This window comes from Rattus norvegicus, chromosome 13 (genome assembly GCF_036323735.1).
Source record: "Rattus norvegicus strain BN/NHsdMcwi chromosome 13, GRCr8, whole genome shotgun sequence".
NCBI classification, from domain to species: Eukaryota; Metazoa; Chordata; class Mammalia; order Rodentia; family Muridae; genus Rattus; species Rattus norvegicus.
The window spans coordinates 52,650,577-52,672,373 of NC_086031.1; the positions used below are offsets into that span (position 1 = coordinate 52,650,577).

The 21,797-nt window shown below is 41.5% G+C and overlaps 1 protein-coding gene across 3 annotated transcripts in view; it reads right to left on the reverse strand.

The window, feature by feature from the left end:
* Positions 1–21,797, reverse strand: part of Nek7 (NIMA-related kinase 7) — a 127,140-nt gene that overhangs the window by 76,847 nt on the left and 28,496 nt on the right. Inside the window, exon 1 of one of the 3 annotated variants that reach the window (XM_063272469.1) lies at positions 12,684–12,836. The exons of the other annotated variants lie outside the window; for them this stretch is intronic. The gene's annotated coding sequence lies outside the window, so the exon portion shown is untranslated. Of the gene's footprint in view, positions 1–12,683; positions 12,837–21,797 lie in introns of those variants that run through there. 3 annotated transcript variants of the gene reach the window in all.

The following is a 21,797-nucleotide window of genomic DNA, read 5'->3' on the forward strand; positions in this document are numbered from 1 at the left end:
CAAGTAGTATTTTAAAGCTATGTCTCATCCCCTATCATACTCAAAGGCATGCCGTCAAGGCTTGAGATTTGCTAACACAGTCACCTTCACTTTGCCTCAGTCAGTTTCTGTGGGGTACTGTGCTCGCTCTGGAACCCAGGACAAATGGCTGAGGTTCCTATTTAACATATTAAAGCAGACCTAGGCAGCCAGGCTCTCCCAGCATCCTTCGGTCCCCACCTGTTACGTGTTAGGCTAGCATAGCCTGCCCTGAACTCTCCAGCCCAGCGGCTGGGTGCCCTCCCCGCAGCTGCTGTTCCTCATGTAATCCAGACACGTGGTACCCGGCCCTTTACTCTCCACACTCTCTCCCCTCCCCTTCTCCTTGAACGGCCCAGCTCAGCAGCCATGTTCACTCTGGACTTTCCCAGAAGTCTCTGCCTTTAGCTGTGCTCTCCCTCATATCTACAAAAACCATTTTCCTCCACCATATCTAGGGAGCAATCATGTCCTTCCCTTTTTATTCCTTTTTTCCCATTCAATTTGGAGTAGGAGAGGTGGGCTCATACCCGGCAAGTAAATGTTCCACTACTGAGACACATCCCCCGCCCCAATCAAAAACATTTTCAAGTAAAACTTATATTTAAAAAATAAAACTTCCAGCCACGTAACAGATAAAGGATTTGAAAAACAGTACATTTTGCCACTGAGCTGATAATGTCTTTTTAATAAACAAAAATTATTTGATCATGACCACCACGTAAGAGACTATCAGGGGACTGACCATATCTACTAGACTTCTGTCCACAGATGGGGCGTTCAACACTTTGACAAGAGCTGCTTGGTCAAAAGTCTAAAATCCAAAGCTGGAGAGATGGCTCAGTGGTTAAGAATGCTTCTCACACAATCACAAGAACTGGGAGTTCAGATTGAGTACCCATACAAGCCTGGTGTCTCCTGCATGGCTGGAACTCTAGCTCAACGTCAGATCATCTCTGGGGCTTGCTGGCTTCTATCCTAGCTGAGAAAAGAGCCAACCCTCCATTCAAATAGAGATCCTGACTCAAGGGAAGAGGTGGAATGATAGAGACTATGACACCCGATGCCTTCTTCTGACCCCTATGCACATGCAAAGGTACACACCTTTACGCCCCCATGTTGCACACAACACACACACACACACACACACACACACGTCTGCACCCACACATGCAAATAAAAGCCCATTTTAAAATCTGAAATCTATCCTGTTATTTCTCTTATTACTTTATCCTGTTCCTCTCCGTACAGAACCTACTTGCGATTGATATTTTATCTCCAAGACGCATCTCTGTTGGCCTGCCTCTCCCACAACAGCTTAGCCCCATCCGTCTTGCTACTTTCCATGAACGCTGAAATCCCTTCTGCTCATGAGATCTACTGATGAATTTCTGGTATCTGGGCCTCTTGTTTATTATCCTCTGGGTCCAGAATCTCCGAATAGCTGGCTCAACACCAGGCCTACCCTAGCCAAGGTTCCATGGGAACCCTTCCTCTCTTGTGTGGTTCTCATATCCTCGCTACTCAGTGTCTGCACAGCACTTTTAAGGATCTGTATTTATACTCCCATATTTGCTTACTATGGATCGCATCTATTACGATGCCAACAGCGAGAGCGCTGCCATTTTGTTCTTACTAGATCTCTCAGCTATTGACTGACATAACATGAGCACGGCAGTGTCTGGTTGCTGAACGGAAGCTGAAGGGTAATGGGGAGCAGAGGACAGACTTCAGCTTTGCTTCGAAGCTTATCATCCCGTGTTTGGGACTTGTAAATGAGTAGATTTGGCTGGGAGTAGAAAAGGAGAGTTACAATTGATTGCAAGATATTTGCTAGCAGGAGAGAACATATGGCGGTACCACCAACCAAGCAACAGATGGGAAATAGAAGCAGGGTGGGTGTCAGAAGAGCAGAGAACAGGATGAGAACAATACGGGAAGACCTTACTGTGCATGGTTAGGAGAAAGCTCGTGTATAAACAGCTTTGCGTAGAATCTGTGGAGAAGTAGAAGTCAATATTGTTGTCTTGCAATTTTCAAAAGCACTGTTATTTGCTATTGGCTAAACCTTTCTTCTGTGATTAAAAACGAGCCTTCTATGCATACTGGAAAGGCCATACCTGTGCAGATGACAGACTTAATAGACCTTCTAGTTGTCCAGAATTAATATTGAAGCCGATCACTCACTTCTGTCACTAACCTAACACAACTTTGGTCTGCCATGTAAAACCTCTGAAACGTACAGACACTTCTTCTACCAACCCCAACCTGTCATGAGGTAAGAGAGGAAACTTATAATGGAGTTTCTCCTGCTTTGTTTCAATCCGACTACCACCTGTCTCCACCAGTGTCCTGGTGGTAAAAGCACTGACTTACAGCTGTTATTATTCTGTGACTACAGTAGATCATGGGAACACTTCTGCCATAAGACAGGTCACTCGGGTCAATCTGAATTCAGGTCCCAGGCAGATGGTCACTCATCACTCATTGGGAGGCTGGGGGGGGGGGGGGAGTGGAACTTTAAAGACCTTAGGTCTGCCAGGGAGCTGACTTTAAATATGACCTTATAAAAATTATTAAATAAAACATAACACGTTATGAAGCAATATAGTTTACTTCAGTGAAAATGCAAGCATCTTACTGCCAATACTAAAATAATATTTGTATCATTTCTTAAATAAAATATTACTTTGTTTCCATAGTTAACCAATTTATCAAATATACACAAACTCAAGCCCTAAGACCTTCACTAGCAAACTACATCTCAGAGGAACAGCCAATCACTACACCCACTATGGCGGAAGTCTTGAGCAACCCTCTACCCTCTATACATACCTACAAAGAATGTCTTGTTTTCAAAGTTTGTACTGTACACTGACAGGAATAAAATAAATCAATATATGTTCCAAACTTGGTGAACAGAATTCTTCGCCAATTACAAAACACATTCTTACATTATAGAATTTTTTCAAAGAAGAAACTTTAAAAATGTCTTTCAAAAGGTTTAATAAAATTCACTTGTGACAGTGATCCTTGTCAAAGCACACTGCAACTTGCCTTTTTGGACTGACTGTTTAACAGTAAAGTTAAAAGCAGTAGTTCAGCTAAATGGACATATTTTCTTTATTACTTAGCAGTGAAGAAAAATATAAAAATTAGTCAGTCAGAAGGCTGTTCAAAATCACCATCCCTTTAATTCAAATTGAAAGTAAATAGTTTTACTTGGTTTACATCTCAATCACTACCCTGCCTCCCGATCCTCCCCCCACCACACAGTCTCTCCCCCCTCAACCCCGTTCCCCATCCCCTTCTCCTCTGAGAGGGTGGAGCCCCCACCCACTCTCGTATCCCCCTCCCTGCACATCAGGCCTCTGCAGGGCTAGGCACATCCTCCTCTCCCACTGTGGCGTGACAAGGCGGCCCAGTTAGGGGAACAGATCCACAGACAGGCAACAGCTTTAGAGTTAGCCCCTGCTCCAGTTGTTGGGAGACCCACAGGAAGACCAAACTGAAAGTAGATTAATTTTAACAGCAATGGTGGCCCACAGGGCCGATGTCTAAAAAGCACTGGCTCCTATTCTCAAATAAACGTCTTCATGATCCAATCACATGGCCTCCCAGTGCAGTATAAACTGCTCATAGGGAACGTGCGTGCGGCTCCAGAGAGAGGTTTTGGACAACCATTTCCAGGCTGATTTTACTTTTCTGATTTTTCTGAATTCGAATGGGTTGAAGTACACTATCCAAACTTAAGTTTCCTTTTTCTGAAATGAAAGTTTCCCCTTCAATCTCTGAGGTAATAAAATGTTCAGTATCCCTTCATGAGCCCTACACTCACATACCCAAATAGTCTATAAGAACATTAAAAGGCCATTCTTTTTATTAAATCCGACAGCTATCATGAGGGATGGAATATGGAACAAGAGAGGAATGGCTCTGCTGGAAATAGAAGCGCACTTCCCCCACCCAAAGGACAGTTACTGATCTAGCTAGGTAAGTACACACTAATGCACACACATGTACACGTATGTACACGCATGCACACTCACATAAATGTCAAGGGACATAATGGAAAGTTTAGGATGACTGATACTTGGCAAAGCCTGAATACTTAAATTCAGATCTAAATATTTTTCTTGGCCCCAAGTCACCATTCAACAGGAATATTCAGACCTCACCCTGCTGTCTTGTCTCCCTTTAAGTGACTGAGTCACCCAGTGTTCCCCACAATGAACAAGTGACACGTTCGTATCAGCAAGGCAGAGAGAATGAGTGCTCAGAGTCAAAGAAACCTATTCATACATCTTTGTGATAATAAGCTAAGTCTTTAAGAAGTACCGGGATGACAACTGGACATTTGAAGGACATGACGGATGTTCCTGGACCATCCCAGTCTTCAGATTTATAGTTAAGACTAATAACTCATCGACAAACTTGGCTCTCAAAGCCATTCTCCTTTTAAAGGAATTGGCGCTCTATGGAAAAGAATAGGTAGTGCCAGAGCTCAGGCTGGGAAAGTACAGGCTGAGCCTGAAGCAACATGTTCCAGAAGACAAAGTTATGCTCAAGGAACAATGGCGACATGTCGAAGAAATAGAGAAGTCAGCTTGAAGGGAAGCGGACGGCATTCCTCTGGCCACATTCAGACATCTGAGTAGCACGCTGTGGTCCCCTTAGTGAAACAAGAGCTGAGGTCCATGAGGACACACCAACAATGGCAAGGCAAAGCCGTTCTTGACAACGGAGTGCTATCTGACAAAGAGGCAATGATAGAATGTCAAAGTCATTCGCTAGTGTAGAGCAAATGAGAGACAAGAAGACCCGGTTCCTCTCCTTTAGCTAGATGCATCATTTCATGGGAGCTCTTCTTATCAAGAAATGGGCTGACAGCTCTAGGATTACGACTATAATCCAGTGACCTTGTTATTTCTTACCCCCTTTGCAGCTTGGGCTAAGTTCACTTCCTAGAAATGCTCTTTCCACAAGTCTGGGTGCTATGGAGCCCTCTGCTGAGGAAGCAGCTGGGAAAGCAGGCACAGGCGCACACATCACAAATCAGAACATCTCGTTAGAACAGCCCCAAACACAAGGCTTAAAACTGCTGCTCTGCTTTACAGCGAAAACAACCACTGTTCTGTCATATTGACTCTGGTATCCTCTGCTGCTCATTGGTATGTTCCAAAACTCACAGATAATATACACATCAGTGTACAATCTCACCTTTCAAAAAGAAATATAGTAAATATATATATTTTTAAATTTTGTATCCTATTGACTACTACTAATCTCTGGATTCTGCTCTAAAAAAATTAACTGAATTTCAAATTATATACAAGAATGTATATTACCAAAGCATTTTTATAAAACAAAAACAATTGGTAGGAACATAAGGTTGGCTAAACTAAAAGGAGATTGTTTTGCAAGATTGTTTTGCAGGAAAAGGTACTTGTGGCCAATCCTGACAACTTGGGTTGGATCCTCAGGACCTACATGATAGAAGAAGAGAATCGAATTCCAAAAGTATTCCTCTGACCACTACACACACACACACACTCACACTCACACACTTTAAATAAATAATTTTAAAATTCAACAAATACAGAAAATTAAAAACTAAACTGTAAACATTTACTTACACCTACTGTACCTCTAAAATTGTAACCAGTATAATGGGAAGTGGTTAAGACTCAAGAGGAAATTTTTTATCTTATATTACTTGAATGATATATATATATACATATATATACATATATATATACACATATATATACATATATATACACATATATATACATATATATACATATATATATGAAACTTTAGTTAATTACTTAATTGGAGAGTTTGAACTATTTACCCTGCCAATATATAAGCAAAATAGAAGCAGAAAATTACCCATCCTACCTTGCCAAAATATAGGTGGAATAAGGTTAGGATAGTGTGTTTTACACATTGCTTTATCCACGGTGCTTGGCGCAGGTTAAATGTAGCAAATAAGCATGTATTAATGTGTCTAATATGAATTTATTAAAGAGACCTAAGTATGCTATAACACGTGACCATATTAAATCAAAACTACCACTTGCACTCACGTGTAAAGCGACTGTAACATTGTTTCCTATGTGAGTATGAGTGCAGGAACATTTTACCTCCAGAATGACAAAAATGACCCTGCAGACCAAACCTCTCAGGACAGTTAGTTAGATTGTGACTGCATGAATGCAACATGACATAGTAAAACATCAAAGGACAAGGATCTGAGGGATGAAAGGGAACCAAGAAAAGCTGACCTAAGCATGCCTTCCCTGGAGTGCTGCGCTGACAGCCCAGAGACAGCTGAAGGGCTAGGAAGAGGCATAGCTTTTCTTCTGGCCTTTGGGAACAGAAGGCCACGGTGAGAGAGTCCCCAGAACGTGGGTGGAGATCTGGAGACCTGGACAGCCTCAACTCTAATAGAATCCTAAGCATTCAGTCAGCTTGGGTCCAGAATGAGGGGTCCTGGGAACTACTGCCCTCAGACCCCTGGCCAAAAGAAATGAAAACCCTCGCTGGAGAAGGTACAGCCAAGGTGCCAATGTACTTCTATAAATGATTTCCCACATAGAGCGTCCAACACATGATAAAACATAACCAGATATGTAAGCAATTAAGAATCCATAAAACCAACAGAATATGCAAAAGAAAAAAAAAAGTCCTCGATGGAAAGCAAAGAAGAGAAGCTAAGCAATGTTGCTGTGATAAACACTGCCTAGAAGCAACTTGGGTAGAGAAAGGGTCTATTTCAGGTTGCAGCTTACAGTACACGAAAGGAAGCCAAGGAAAGAACACCAGCAGACACCATGGAGGACGCTAAATCCTGGCTTGCTCTCTCTGCTTGTCCAGCTACTTTTTTTTGAATAGACCCCAGGTCCACCTGTCCAGGGACCTCCCAAGGTGGGCCGGACCCTGCTAGAACAACTAGCAAAAGAAAAGGCCCCACAGACACGTCCACAGGCCAATCTGATGGAGGCAATTTTTTCGACTGATGGTCTTTCTTCCGAAGTGACTCTGATGTGGGTCAAGTTGACAAAAACAAGCCAGCAGAAATTATAATTAAATGCTATCCCACATGAAATAATAGGGTAATAATGATTACAGAATGAAAACTGTAACTGAAATTAAAATTCAAAAATGTAAATTTATAAACAGAAGAAGATAAATGGAGTTAGTGTCCTAAGACTCCTATTAAAATGCGTACAAAAAATAAAGAAAAGTAAAAATCCAGCATATTTATTTTATTTTTAATATTATGCTTTCCACACATCTGACACACACAGTTAGTGGCATCAACATCAGATTCAAGTACCAAGGAGCCATTACCATGTGATTTCCCTTCACATTCAACTCCTCTCCCAGTCCCTGGCCTCCATACATCCGTGCCATGTCTCTATAGTCATGTCTTTTTTAGGGTGTTGTACAAATGCAGCCTCTTTAATAGGGTCCCTCCACAACTGAAATTCATCTCCCTACTGCCAACAGGGCCATTCATCTACTTGTTGAATGCTACACCATATCACGGATACGCACGCAGACCAGTGCTTACCTAGACCTCAAACAATGGGCATCTGCATCATTGCCAGTTCCAGGGAATCATGGATAAAGATATTATAGACATTCAGAAGTAGGACAATTTCAATTCACTTGGCCAGGAATGAGAGTAGTACTTGACTTATTAGTGATGTATTAAAAAATAGTCGACTTTGTTATAAGAAATAAAAATGAAATGTACCGCCTGTCCGGCCTTGTCACATGCCTTCCGAGGCCTCTGCGACATCCTGCTCATTCATTACTCTAAGTCTCCAAGATCATTCCAAACGATTAGGTAACAAATCAGTCTGGAAGCCCTGGAAGACGGATTCTGGTCAATTCATCAAATGAAGGAGAAAGTAAAGGACAGGCGGTCTAAGTCTTTTTATAGAAAAGTCTATGCTAGCCTTCCTCCAAATACATAATAATTAGAAACCTAAGTAACGTGACTGTGGGACATAAGTAACATATTTCCACTGTAAAATGAAGCTCAATGCAAAGCTATGGCTTCTCACAGCCTGACAAATCGAGCGTGGCTATTAACTAATAAACTCGTGACGGTGCGAACACAGCTAACCAGGGCACACTGAAATGGTTTAACATAAGGGTTTTTGGATATGGAGTCATTTATGAGGCTCTATTTTTCTTCTGCGCAGTGATATAAGAAAAAGTATCTCATGCTAGGCAAACATTTCTTCCTTGAACTAAATCTTGACAGAGTGACTGCTCTAGTTGAGAAATGTTTCCTAAAAACATCTGAGGAAGGATTCTACAGTAAATAATACCGGGGGTCCACAGTAAAACACCATGGTAAGGTTGCTCTGGACTGAAGCATCAGTGAAATGAAATCAAATCATGGTACTGAGAAGACTAATGGTTTTTATTGAGACTGATGGTTTTATTATGTTTCTTGCTAACACCTGCTGGTTCAACTTTATCTTCCTCTTTAATACAGACTGGAATTTAGAGACTCCCATAAACAGAACCCTTGAGCTGATTCATTAAGAAACCACTGACCTGGGGGTTGGAGAGATGGCTCAGCGGTTAAGAGCACTGACTGCTCTTCTAGAGGTCCTGAGTTCAATTCCCAGCAACCACATGGTGGCTCACAACCATCTGTAAAGGGATCCAAGGCCCTCTTCTGGTGTGTCTGAAGACAGCAACAGTGTACTTATATATAAATAAATGAATAAATCTTTAAAAAAAAAAAAGAAAAGAAAAAGAAAGTAACCACTGACCTGAACTCTCTTTCCAGCCCTGCTGGCTTTCACTGAACCATGTGACAATGGTGACCACCACCTCACCTCAACCAATATACACGCTTTACTTTCCATTTCAATTCTCTCACTTAACTATGAGACTTGATTCTGAAACCAAAGTTACATTTTTAAATTTAAACTGTAAAAGCCAGCGTGCAATGCTAACAGAATTTTAAAGGGGGAAGGGTGACTTTTAAAATATTATGCAGCATGACTTTCTAAATGTGTTTTAGCCAAGTCCATATCTTACAGTAGTAAAGCTTTAAAGAAGATGATGTGGTCCTACTAAGCCCTCCATGGTTTATTCCCAATTTTCCATCCCTCTTAACCTCAGCATATTAAAACATAACGCGAAAGAAAGTGCACTGTCACCTTTCTCGAAGTTTCTGGTTCATATTCCAAATGTAAACGACAACCTATTATTTTAGGCAATGCCTTTCTAACGGAAGCTGCAGTGCCTGCCTTGAACGCATGCTTTCACTGTCTTCCTCTAGCCTGACAAACCCAAGTGAACCATGGGAGCAGGTTGACAGGGTCAGAGAAAGGAGTAACCCAAATGCAAGGTTAGACCTTTGGACCTATGGATTTGTAAGAGGAAGCAGGCTGGAATAAAAAACATCCAGCCATGGCGTGAGTAAACATGTGCCCTAACTAACTGTAGTCTGCTTCTCACATAAATGAATAAAGCTATTTAGTAATAAGTCATTCTGAGCAAAATTAATACTGAATACATCCTAGATCAGGAGACCTTAAGCTGGCTAGTTTTCAGAACCACAGAGAGAAGGTTTTTCGTTTCTTTTTGTTTTCTTTTAAAAAAAAAAGACGTTATCTTCTTGGTGTGCCCATTCTCGTCTCTACATTGACTGAATAAGTGTGAAGTGGAGCGGATATTTCTCCAGTTTAAAAATGAACACATAAAAAGATACATGAGGCTAGCAGGCAACAGGTTTCGGATCTACGCAGTATGCTAGTTTAATAGGTCGCAGGCCTTGTCTATTTTAAGCTTGGCTCTGTGTGTCCAGATGCAGCACCACAGCTGACGAGTACTTGGCCATGGCTGCTGAGACTGCCCCTGGTGTTGGCCCGCTAATAAAGCTGTTTCAGATGCAGGCCAGGGACATGAGAGTGGCGGCTCATGCCCAGGACCTTTCCGAATCTGACTTGGAGCCACTTAAAAATAAGCATCAGACACTGCGGGTGATGGAGGCAGGCAGGAGGCGAGGCAGGCCAGAGGCAGGCAGGAACCTGGGCTGTCCTCGGGACATCTGTGTCGCTGTTAACATTTGTTTTATTTTAAAAGAAGGAAAACTGGGGAGGAAACAGACACCTCTTTCATTTATACACAGATGCCTCTTGTGCCCTGGCCATTCCTTTTTATAATAGTGAAAGTCAGCCATTATTTCAAATCCATATAAAATCTGATTTACCCCCTCCACACACAGTACAATATCTGGGCTTGTCATTTTCAGTCCCGTCTATAAATGAAATGTCTGGATCTGGATTTGTCTCTTTAAGTAACAAATATACACATCTAAACTACTGAGCTTTTTCAAAACAAAAATCGAGGACTCCAGCATTTGTCAGCTTAAGAGACGCGGCGTGAGAATCAGACGAGAGTTCAGCAAAAGACAGCAATGTGGCATGTTCCCATGCTCAGAGCTATCCCTCATGTCACCAAAGTACCCAAAAGAATGCTGCTTTCCGGAAAAGGACCCCAGGAAAGAAAATAAGAATGCTAAAACAAGTCAAAGAAAGCCCAATGACGTCAACAGCTGGCCTTCTCTAGAACAGGTCAAACAGATGCCTGTTTCTGAGTTCCAAGTATGAGGAAGCCCCTGCTGTGACGAGATTTTGCGCCTATATTCCTGTGGGCTGCGTCTTATGCTCTCTACCCTTCTTCTCCACTGGTTAGGGAGAGTGCCATGCACTCAGTATCACTTAGTCCTCACGATCCCTATTCAACAAGCGGGTATGAGCCATAACAGTGGCCTGACCGACTGAAGTCATTATGTCTCCTGCTCCAGAGATCATAAGTACTTTTATAATGCGACAGAGAGATCTAAGGTATTCTTATAATTCACTGATCCTCAAACTTTCCCACAAGTGGTGAAAATAAAGTCTAATCCTGGAATCTTAAAGAATCCACGCTGGAATAATCTCAACTTCTTGAGTTTGTGTGTGTGTGTGTGTGTGTGTGTGTGTGTGTGTGTGTGTGTGTGTCTGTCTGTCTGTCTGTCTGTCTGTCTGTCTATCTGTCATGCACTAATGAATATAGAGGGAAGAATAAGTCCGGTGTCATTCCTTGGATCCCATCCAACTTAGTTTGGGTGATTTTTTCTCTTTTAAGACCAGGTCTCCCCTTGACCCTGGGCTCACCCATTAGTCTAGTCTAACTAGCCAGTGGGCTACAGGGATTACAGTTGTGCCCCACCACACCGTGTCTTTTTTGTTTGCTCTACTAATGATGGAACTAAGGTCTTTGTGCTTCTATAACAAGAACTTAATGATTTCATTCAGTGACTTCATTTTACAACACATTTTTCTACAACAAACAAGTCTGGCAAAAACCTTCAGTGCTGAAGGTTCACACGGAAGACAGTTTTGAGGAACAGGCCTGAGAGACCAACATACCTGATGAGACCAGTGAAACACAGCATTTGAAAAGCTAAAGGCGGGGCCGGAGAGATGGCTCAGTGGTTAAGAGCACTGACTGTTCTTCCAGAGGTCCTGAGTTCAATTCCCAGCAACCACATGCTGGCTCACCATCTGTAATGGAATCTGATGCCCTCTTCTGGTGTGTCTGAATACAACTACAGTATACTTATATATAATAAATAAGTCTTTACAAAAAAAAAAAGAAAAGCTAAAGGCACTTGGTTATCATCTCTCTCAGCCTCCTCCAATTTCTACTGAGACACCTCAATCACGAAGACTTTAGAAACCACCAACAAGTGAGAGGAAGAGCTAATAAACACCATAGGAGAATTCAGGAAAACTTACTGAAGATTTGACTTTACTCTAAAGGCATCTGTACTTGAGAAGTGTCCAGAAGGCCTTTTCCCAACAAAGTGCTGTTCACTTGGACTGCCCTGTCCCTGTCGACAGGGATTCCAGAAAGAGCCCAGTGAGCTTGGCCATTGTGGTGGCTTCTGGCATCAGGGCAACGGAACAAGGAGGAGAAGCTGGAGCTGAGCCTCGCCTACCTGAGACGCTGTACACGCAGCATTACATAGGTGCTTCCGTCATCTGCTCCCAACCCCAAAATAACACCTTCGGCAGTAATGAGTTTCCACACTAGATCTCAGGCAAGTTCCTCGGTGATTGACAAAGGCCTGCTGAAGTGAGGAGAGGGCCAAACCAGACCTAGCCAAGGCCCCCTCCTAAACAAAGACTGGGTCGCATTGATTTTTTTTTTCAGATTCCCAACAACACCTATAACAGCGTTAAAACTTTAATATGATGATTGATGCCTGTGGGCATTCAAATCCTAAGCCAGTGGAACGAATGTGGAACTCTAGTGAGGCTGAGCCTATGTCTGAGTTATTTCTGGTTTGGAAACAGACGTGGCAAAGTACCTCTGACTTTTTAGGCACAGCCAAAAGGAGTCAGCAGACTGGATGCCCTGAGATGAATGATTATAATAAACTGTCCCCAGACATGAAACCTTAGCTTGGTGCTAAATCCAACCCACAGGGCTCTGATTGCCACACACTCGTATTAAGGCATTTGCTGAACAAAGGGCTCCCCGTGTGACAACTTTCAGTCAGGGTTTACATCAGCATACCGGCCCCAACATGTGCTGCAGTGTTAGGAGTCTGATCGGGACCCAGCGTCTCTTACATGGCACTGTCTGAGATGACACATCTCTTCTTTGCACTCTTCATCTACAATTAAATCTCCAAAGTGTGTCTCTGGGTCACATGGACTGTTAAGACTGTCAGCAGGATCAGCTTCAGAGACAGAAGGAGATGAGCGCAAATGAGCCACACTTTTTAAATCTGAAGGCAAAAAGGAGAGAATGTTACTAATGATTCCTATAATGACCAAGTTGCTGCATTCTGGCAGTCCAAAACAAAGAGAAGGTAAGTCTTCCTTAAAAGAGCTGCGTAGTAAACATTGTAAGCTCTGTGGGCATCACGCGGTCTCTTTGCAACTGCTCAATTCTATCATGGTAAAGCAGTCACTGAGAACATTTAAAGGACCAGTACTAAACCAAGCAATGGCTCCACTCTATACCCCTAGATTTCCACTGAAATTAATAAAAACAAGTCTGTAAGAATGGAAAACAAACCTATTCAATCTACACTACAGCAAAGCTAAAGTGTTTTGTGGCCATCTAACGACTCTAGGAATCTAGGTATGAGCTATAGAATAAGAACCTCTGGGAGGTCTTTTATGCTTCTGATATCCCCTTCTCAATCCAACACAGAGCTACAACTGTAAGAAATCCACCAATAGCAGAATTAAGAACAGTATTTCACGCCTTACACAGTATGAGAACTTCTCACTACCCAAAATTCTCTGGAGCTCAACCACCCGAGGCGAACAAACAAAATCTTCTCTTCTCCAAAGAAAAGGCATGGCCAAGCCTGCGATCGGAAGCGATCCAGTAAGCCGGAGAGGCCACAGCTGCCAGCAGAAATGAAACAGAAACTGTCCCAGGCTCATGGTATGGAAGACAGAACTGGAATACAGTTTGGTAACAATGTAAGAAGGTCTGAGTAAATACTGAAGACCCAGAGACAGACCAACCCTCTGTGGTCAAAGTGAAAGCTAGTAGCTTCACCGGAGCAAAAAACTGTCTCTAGAAAAGTGGGTACAATATCTAGGGCCTCTGTGTGTTTTCATGTACGATGTCTGGTATACAAAAAGCCTGGCCAAGAAATATTATGGGGGAGGGGAAGAGTTCCACGAATGAACTAGGTTTTATAATAATAAACTTTAATTATAGATTAGTACCTTGTATAAACTAGATGAATGTCAAGAGGGAAAGCTCATGAGACCTCGATCCTAGACAAAGAACTACAGGAAACTAAGGAATGCTGGGAAAGGAATCAATGCTCTTCCCCAGGGAAGGGCACACCAACCGGTTATCCGATATCAGTCAGACCTGAAAACATGCATACAAAACACATTACATGGACTGAAAGGAGCTGAAAGAAAGTTGTAGTTACAAACTAAGGAATATACACTCAGACACACACACACACACACACACACACACACACACACACACACACACACACACGTGCACCAAAATTTAAAGGAAAAAAGGCCAAGAAGTTGAAAGAAAGTGGGAGGGGCAGTCCATGGGAGGATTTGGAGGATGGAAAGTGGGGGAGAAAATAAATTATAATGTCAAAAATTAAAATGTATTAAAAAAAAGAACAAAGTTAGTGCCCACAATATAATAAAATGTCCAAATTCAACACTGACTCTAAATGAGTAAAAGTGTATTGAAATCTCTAGGAGTCTACTAACAGAACAAGAAAAGAAATACATCTAGCAAGGTGGGGGGAAGGGGCATAAAAATGGGTTGATTTCAAAAGGATCGGAAAGGAACACAAAACAGTGGAAGCAAAGAAATACATATACAAACTTAGATGTAAAACATAGTGAACTAAAAGCTCCAGGAACAGGGAAAAAATATTACATTTTTAAAATTCTATGTTGGTAAAACAAGTCTTTCATAAATATTCTTTAACCATTAAAGAGAAACACAATATAGACACTAGCCAAAGAAAAACTAATGTAATTTCACAAAGGAGCTGTTAGGATTTATAAAATAAAATTTAAAAAAAGAAAGAGAAACAGTTCATAAAAATAAAAGGAATGCTTCAAAAAGACACCACAATTCTAGATGAGTAGTATAGCAAGAATACATAAAGCAAAACAGAAAGACAAAGAGAGAGAGAGAGAAAGAGAGAGAGAGAGAGAGAGAGAGAGAGAGAGAGAGAGAGAGAGAATTCTACAATTAAAGGCTGGACTGAGGTAGATACTAAAATTGGCAATAATTAGAAAAATGATGGAAAAAATACCAAAACCAAGTTATCAGTATCGAAAGAACTAAATCCATAAAAGTACCCACCTAACAGCCTCAAGTCAGGCACGAAGCCTGCGGAACTCACTTCCCATCATGCAGGGCAGGATGCTGTGCGCAGAGCGCTCACATCTGAGTTCCCCTGAGTTCCCCGTCGAGGCAGCTGCATTTGATGACTGTTCCGTGTCAAGGTACATAGGTCCTGGCTGCTTGCATCAACTTAAGGTGATCTTGAAGAGCTGGTCTGGCTCCAGAATGCCCCTACCGGCTGGCTGAGGCCTCTGTTGCAACCACACAGCCCTTCAGGTTCCTCAGACTCACCCTGCTTTCTTCCTTCCCAAAAGCATTGTGCAATGAACAGCATGTACGGAAATCTCCACTCCAGAGTGAGTTACTTGGGAGAGACAGCCCGTCTCAGTTGCTTCTAGAAGTGATCTACACTAATTCAAAAATAGGAGTTTGCAGCTAAATCCTTTGATTGGCATTCGGAGACATACACCTCCATCACTGATAGGGGTGAAAATATGGATAGACTGTAATAAAGTATAATCATTTTGCCAGCTGACAAAATCTAGAGACAGCTGGGAAGTCTTAGAGAAGGACTGTTTAGACCAACTTGACCTTTGGACATGTCTTTGTGTTAATAGAGACGGGAACCATTACCTGCCTAGGCATGGGACCCTGAACTGTTTAATGTCTAAGATAAGTGAAAGAAAGCAGATAGCAAGCACGTGTGAATACACTGCTCTCTGCTCTGGACTCCAGATGTAACTCTCTGCCCCACGTTCCTGCTGCCATCACTACCCTGACATGAGGAAACATTACTTTCAATCGTGAGCTAAAATAAACCCCTTCTTTCCTATACTGGTCTGGGTAGGGTATTTTATCACAGCAACAGAAACCAAACTCAGACATACCACACCTTGTATCCTTTCCCAGTGGACAGGATACCAACCAATGGAAATTTACTGAGAGTGGAAAGAGGACCTGAGTAGTAGTACTAACAGAGGCTATCAGCTATTGGTGGAGACCTGATAAACTAGAGAGACATGGTTACTAATGGAAAACAATGTGGGGCTTATGCCAAAACAAACAAAAACAACAACAAAATAAATGAAATACAGGCCTCTAAAGAACGCAGAGAGGTATTCGTTTTCTATTGTCTTCGTTTTCTGTTGTCAGAAGTCAGGAGGACACAAGGATCAGATCCAGAACTTAAATTTTAGGTCAGCAAATGAACAAGGGATTAGACAAAGCTCAACATACACTTAGTTGTCTTAGTTTCTTTTGTTTTTGCTGTGCTAAAATAGTTACAAAGGCAACTTGAGGGAGATAGGGTTTATTGGGACTCAGTTTCAAGCTTCAGTCCATCATAACAGGAGAGTCAGGGTGTCAGAAGCTTGAAGCAACTGAGAGTTTGACATCTGCAGTCAGAAGCAGACAATGAATGCATGCAGGATCCTGCTCAGCTCACTCTCTCTACTCTTATTTTAACTAAGTGCAGGATCTTCTGACTAGGAAATGATGCCATCCACAGTCGACAAGTCTTCCCACCCTCAATTAATGTCATCAAGATAACTACACAGAAATCACTTAGTCTCTCAAGTGATCTTAGATCGTATCACATTAACAACTACAACTAATCATCATACCTGACAAGCCTGTTATTTTGAGGTTAAGGTTCCAACTAGGAATAATCAAAACTCTCAGGAACGTACACATCAAGAAGCTTGAAAATCCCAAAACCATAAATCACTTAAAACCCTGTGAGCGCAGGGTTTCTCTTCCTTCCACTGATGATAACATGAAGCTGCTACCTCACAAGATTATCCCAACCCTCCCTGATAGCTATCAGGTCAATAATGAGGATCAAACGAAGGCGGTCATGACCCAAAAGTGGTGCAAGGACACCTGGCAATGATCTACACACCAGCTGGGTAGTTTCATGGGTGTGCTCGCTTTACATAAATTTCTTGAATTGGACACTTAAATACAGTAAAGTATAAAGAATGTTAATACTTCAATAACTTTTTAAGTTATTTTCTGTGGATGGGACTTTGTTTCTATGTACCCTACACGCATGCCTGGTGCCCACAGAGATCAGAAAAGAGTATCAGGTCACCTGTGACTGAAGTTTCAGACAGTTGTGGGCCACCATGCAGGAGGTGGCAATCCATGTGGGTCCTCTGAAAGAGCAGCCAGTGCTCTTAACTGCTGAGCTATCTCGCTACACCCCTTCGAAAACTTTTTAAAAAGCAATTATATTCAATTTATATTTCCAAAGAAAATGGCTTTATAAAGAAACTTCTGCATATTGTCATATTTGTACATACATATATATATATATATATATATATATATATATATATATATATATATATATATATATTATGGCCAGGGGTTGGAGATTTAGCTCAGTGGTAGAGCGCTTGCCTAGGAAGCGCAAGGCCCTGGGTTCGGTCCCCAGCTCCGAAAAAAAGAACCAAAAAAAAAAAAAAAAAAAAACACTCTCTGGCCAATTAACACAAAAATTATCCTTTATTAAAACTGTTAACTAGGAGGAACCTTCTTATATTTAATCACTGTATAAATCAAAAGGAAATCCAAATTGACACTTTCATAAATTAGTGTGGGCAAACGATGGGTCTAAATACCTTACATGTGACCATGTATTAGTCATATAACTCTTACAACCATCTTCATAGATCTCTTCATTGACCAAATGTAACTCAGAAATTATTTGGGTGATAAAGGGTGCATAGCTGAAAACCTCCCCCAGCTTCAGGGGCTCACTTACTATGCCCAAAAGAAAGAAGCTTGTTACCCACAGCACCCACGGTCATGGTGGTACAACCTGTCTAGAGATGAACCCACAGGCTACCGCAGCCTTTCCCTTTGGTGTCTCCACTACAGAGGGCGAAAAATCCCTGTTTGCCTACTGTCTGTTACAACTACAATGGACCATGCAGTCTACAACTGTTGAGACATAAGATCTCTCATCCTGACCAAAGCTTTCCCTCTCTCCCACATGCTGCTGATGGGATGCTTCAGGCTGAAGGAGGCTTTTTCCTTTTTCATGAGGAAAGAAAAAAAAAAAAAAAAAGCCATGGAACCACCTTGATTTCACCTTTGACCACACTGAATCAACACTAGCAACGAAATCTGGAAGAAGACGTTGAGCAGCTACAGAATCTGGGTTTCTAGTTGTATGAGCAAAAACCACTGTAGTCAACACTGTTGTAGACAACAGACACTGTCTGCGGGCAAATGGGCTTCTTACAAATGTCACAGAGCTGGAAAACGGGAGAACCAAGATTTGAAGCTAGGTCTTTCTCCAGAGCATAAAATAGCATATCTTTTCTACGAAGGTTTACTCCAGATCATTAATACACGGACCCATCCACTTAACTGCTTATCCTGAAACCAGATGGCTATGACACACAGAAAAATCAAGAAGACAAGCCATTCAAGAACTCTTTCTCTCTGTTCATGCTTGGTTTCTGCATGAAATAAGCTAGTACAAACCCTTCCCTGATATAGATAGATAGATAGATAGATAGATAGATAGATAGATAGATAGATAGATATAGAGAATAGATAGATAGATATAGAGATATAGATAGATAGATATAGATAGATAGATATAGAGATACAGATAGATAGATACATAGATAGATAGATAGATAGATAGATAGATAGAGATAGAGAATAGATAGATAGATACATAGATAGATAGATAGATAGATAGATAGATAGATAGATAGAGATAGAGAATAGATAGATAGATACATAGATAGATACATAGATAGATAGATAGATAGATAGATAGATAGATAGATAGATATAGAAATACAGATAGATAGATAGATAGATAGATATAGAGATAGAGAATAGATAGATACATAGATAGATAGATAGATAGATAGATATAGAGATACAGATAGATAGATAGATAGATAGATAGATAGATATAGAGATACAGATAGATAGATATAGAGATATAGATAGATATAGATAGATAGATATAGAGATAGATAGATAGATAGATACATAGATAGATACATAGATACATAGACAGACAGACAGACAGACAGATAGACGTTAGTCTAGAAACAAGGACACCCCTGGAAGCTTCTCAAAAGCATTTAGCCTTAGAATCAACCAATGTGAAACTCTGCAGTTTCCCAAGAACATGAGCGAGGACCAAAAGTCTTAAGCATCTCTGACAGTGAGTTATGCACTTTGCCTTCATCTAAGCAAGGCCTACAGAGGAAAAGAAAGGTATCTCCTGACAACAGAAGCAGCAACAGAGAAATCCAGCGAGGCTTCTATTAAAAGAAATAACCTGCATCACTGGAAAACTTTCCTTGCATGAGTATGTTAGATTAGGAAAATGCTCCTTTCAAGTAAAGGAAAACACCCGCTCTTATTCAAGGTCAATTCCAAAACCAAATTAAATCAAGGCTTTTTCAAAGAGCTTTTAGAGCCTGTTCTTCTAAACCGCATTGAAGCCCATTCCCCTAACCCCTGCCATGAAGCCTGAGTTATGTGTACCCTACTCTCCTACCTCCAGGCATGGCAGAGGGCACATTAAAGAAGCATGCTCCTTTGTGATACAGGGATGCTTCCCTTCAAAACCTGTAAGAGTAGGTTGGCCTCTTGCTTTGTCTGTCAAGGCAGAAACCCCCACCATGTTGCATGGTGTGTCTGGTGGTATCAATACATCCCCTCCCTGAAGTAGGACACCACTCAGTCAACCCTCCTGACTTCTCCCAACCTAAAGCTAACACTCCAAGAGCATGGATTTAAGATGTCAGGTGCATACTGGTATTCAGAGGACTCTCTGAAAGGCTAACATACTTGTTACAACTGAGTACCACAATGGAACCAAATGACAAGTTTTCATGCCAACTCTGAGTAGAATGTACGCTGGAATTTCTGTGAACATATATAACACTGGGAACCCTTGAGGAACCAACAAAAACTTCTATGTATTTTTTAACCAATCTTCAGGAGCACAAAGCTTAAAACTAAATTTATATTTTCACCTGATTCCTTTTTAAATAAAATATTGTGCATTTGTGGAAATGAATTATTACAAAAATACATATAGGAAAATTTTGTATCTAATAAGAGCATTTGTTTCTATAATAACAATGTAAGTGGCTTAACCATGTCTAAGTCATTTAAATGTAACCATTTCTTGAAAGCAATTATGCTGTTCTAATTTATAGTGGTTAGAGCTCACAGGTTTTTAAAAGCTTATCATCTAAGGCTATAGTAGCTTTTTGGGTATAATACTAAAGATAACACTGCTATTACAGAAGGAATGGGTGAAACTGCTTTACGCTACTAGGCCCAAATAACTCATAGTTTAAAGCAAACCTGCCTTCATCTTAAAAGGCAGGATTTCTAAAGAGGCTTGCACATGGGTCATGATATGTCTGTTCCCAGGCTAAGAAGCTGTACACAATTTGTGTCCTGGAAAGAGCTTTCCACCCCAAGTTATAAATACTCGAAAAGAAAAGATCACCTGGAGAGTCTGGTCTCACTAACCATAGTCTGAGCGCTGTGATGATCCTCTCAGCAGTTCCCTGCTTGCTGTTCGGAGTCAAGAATGATCCTTGGTCCTTTCCACAGAGGAGTTACAAATGCCCACTTCTCCATTGTTGTTCTACAAGTAACTGTCAGGCTACACGGCATCAGCAGAGACAACTGGGCTTTCACAGCAAAAGCGAATAGAAGGCACAGGGCTAGTTTAACTCATCCCCTACTCTCTTCTTCTGTTTGACAATAAGAACAGTAAAATCTCAATCCAAGTTTACATCCAAGCCACCTGCAAATGGAACAAAATATCAACCAGGGTATCTTTCCTGCGCAATTGCTAATGGGATTTTGAAAACTCTGCAGAGTAACAAGGTACTGCAACTTTGACAGCATGCAAATGTTACTCACAACCTCTCCTACTCAGTCAGGCACCATTGGTTCAGGGTGCTAGAAGCAAACAATACAGAACTGAGGTCTGTTCCATCACTTCCAGGTCAAACCTGCACCGTGTACCACTTAACCTTTCAAGTGCACCAAATTCCTTCTCTGCAAAATCCTGAGCATGTCACAAAGTCCTGACACTCAGTGTGACATAAATAACCAAGCGTCTTATTACCACTAAGCGTTGAACTCAAATGCAGTACGATATTACCATACCATTTCCTGTTTACTGTTCGGAAAAAAATATATCCCTACTATATTTTGGCTGTTTATCTTACTAACAGCATCAGGAGAGCCAAGAGCTCCAGTAAAGGCCTCATAGAGTATAGCAAACTCCAAGGTGTAACCTCCCACTCCACCTGGGCCCTTTCTGATAAATAGTGACACAGCCCAGGGACTGCAGACTAGAATCACTAAGATGCTCTCACTCCAAGGGTGGAGGTTTGCAGGGTGCTTTCTACAAGAGAAGTGAGTGCTGAACTCTGTATTCCTCTGCTATAACCCAGCTCACTTCAAGCACAAAGTACCAGTCAGGCCCTGGTGGATAAAAGTACCAGCACGTAGGAGGCTGATTCTCCTGCCGCCTGCTATGCTTGCAACAACTGTTACCCTGATCTACCCAGCTACAGTTGTCACCTATGAAGGTGTGGCAAGCCAATGTGCTAAAAAGCCATTTCCTGTTGAATCCTGCTTCTCACTGCATTCTGTGTGAAGTCTGCATTCTTCCCTGGTGCGGGGAGGGAGGTGAACCAAGCAATATGCTAAGATAAACAATGACAGGATGGAAATGTCTTTTGAAAGGCCTAATCAGGGGCCATGTGGGGTATGGTATTTAGACATGGGTTCCCAAGAAAGATGAGGGTGATGGCCACCAAAGAAATGTGATCTAGAAATTGAACTACGGAAGTCTCAAAGCGAGCAGCTAG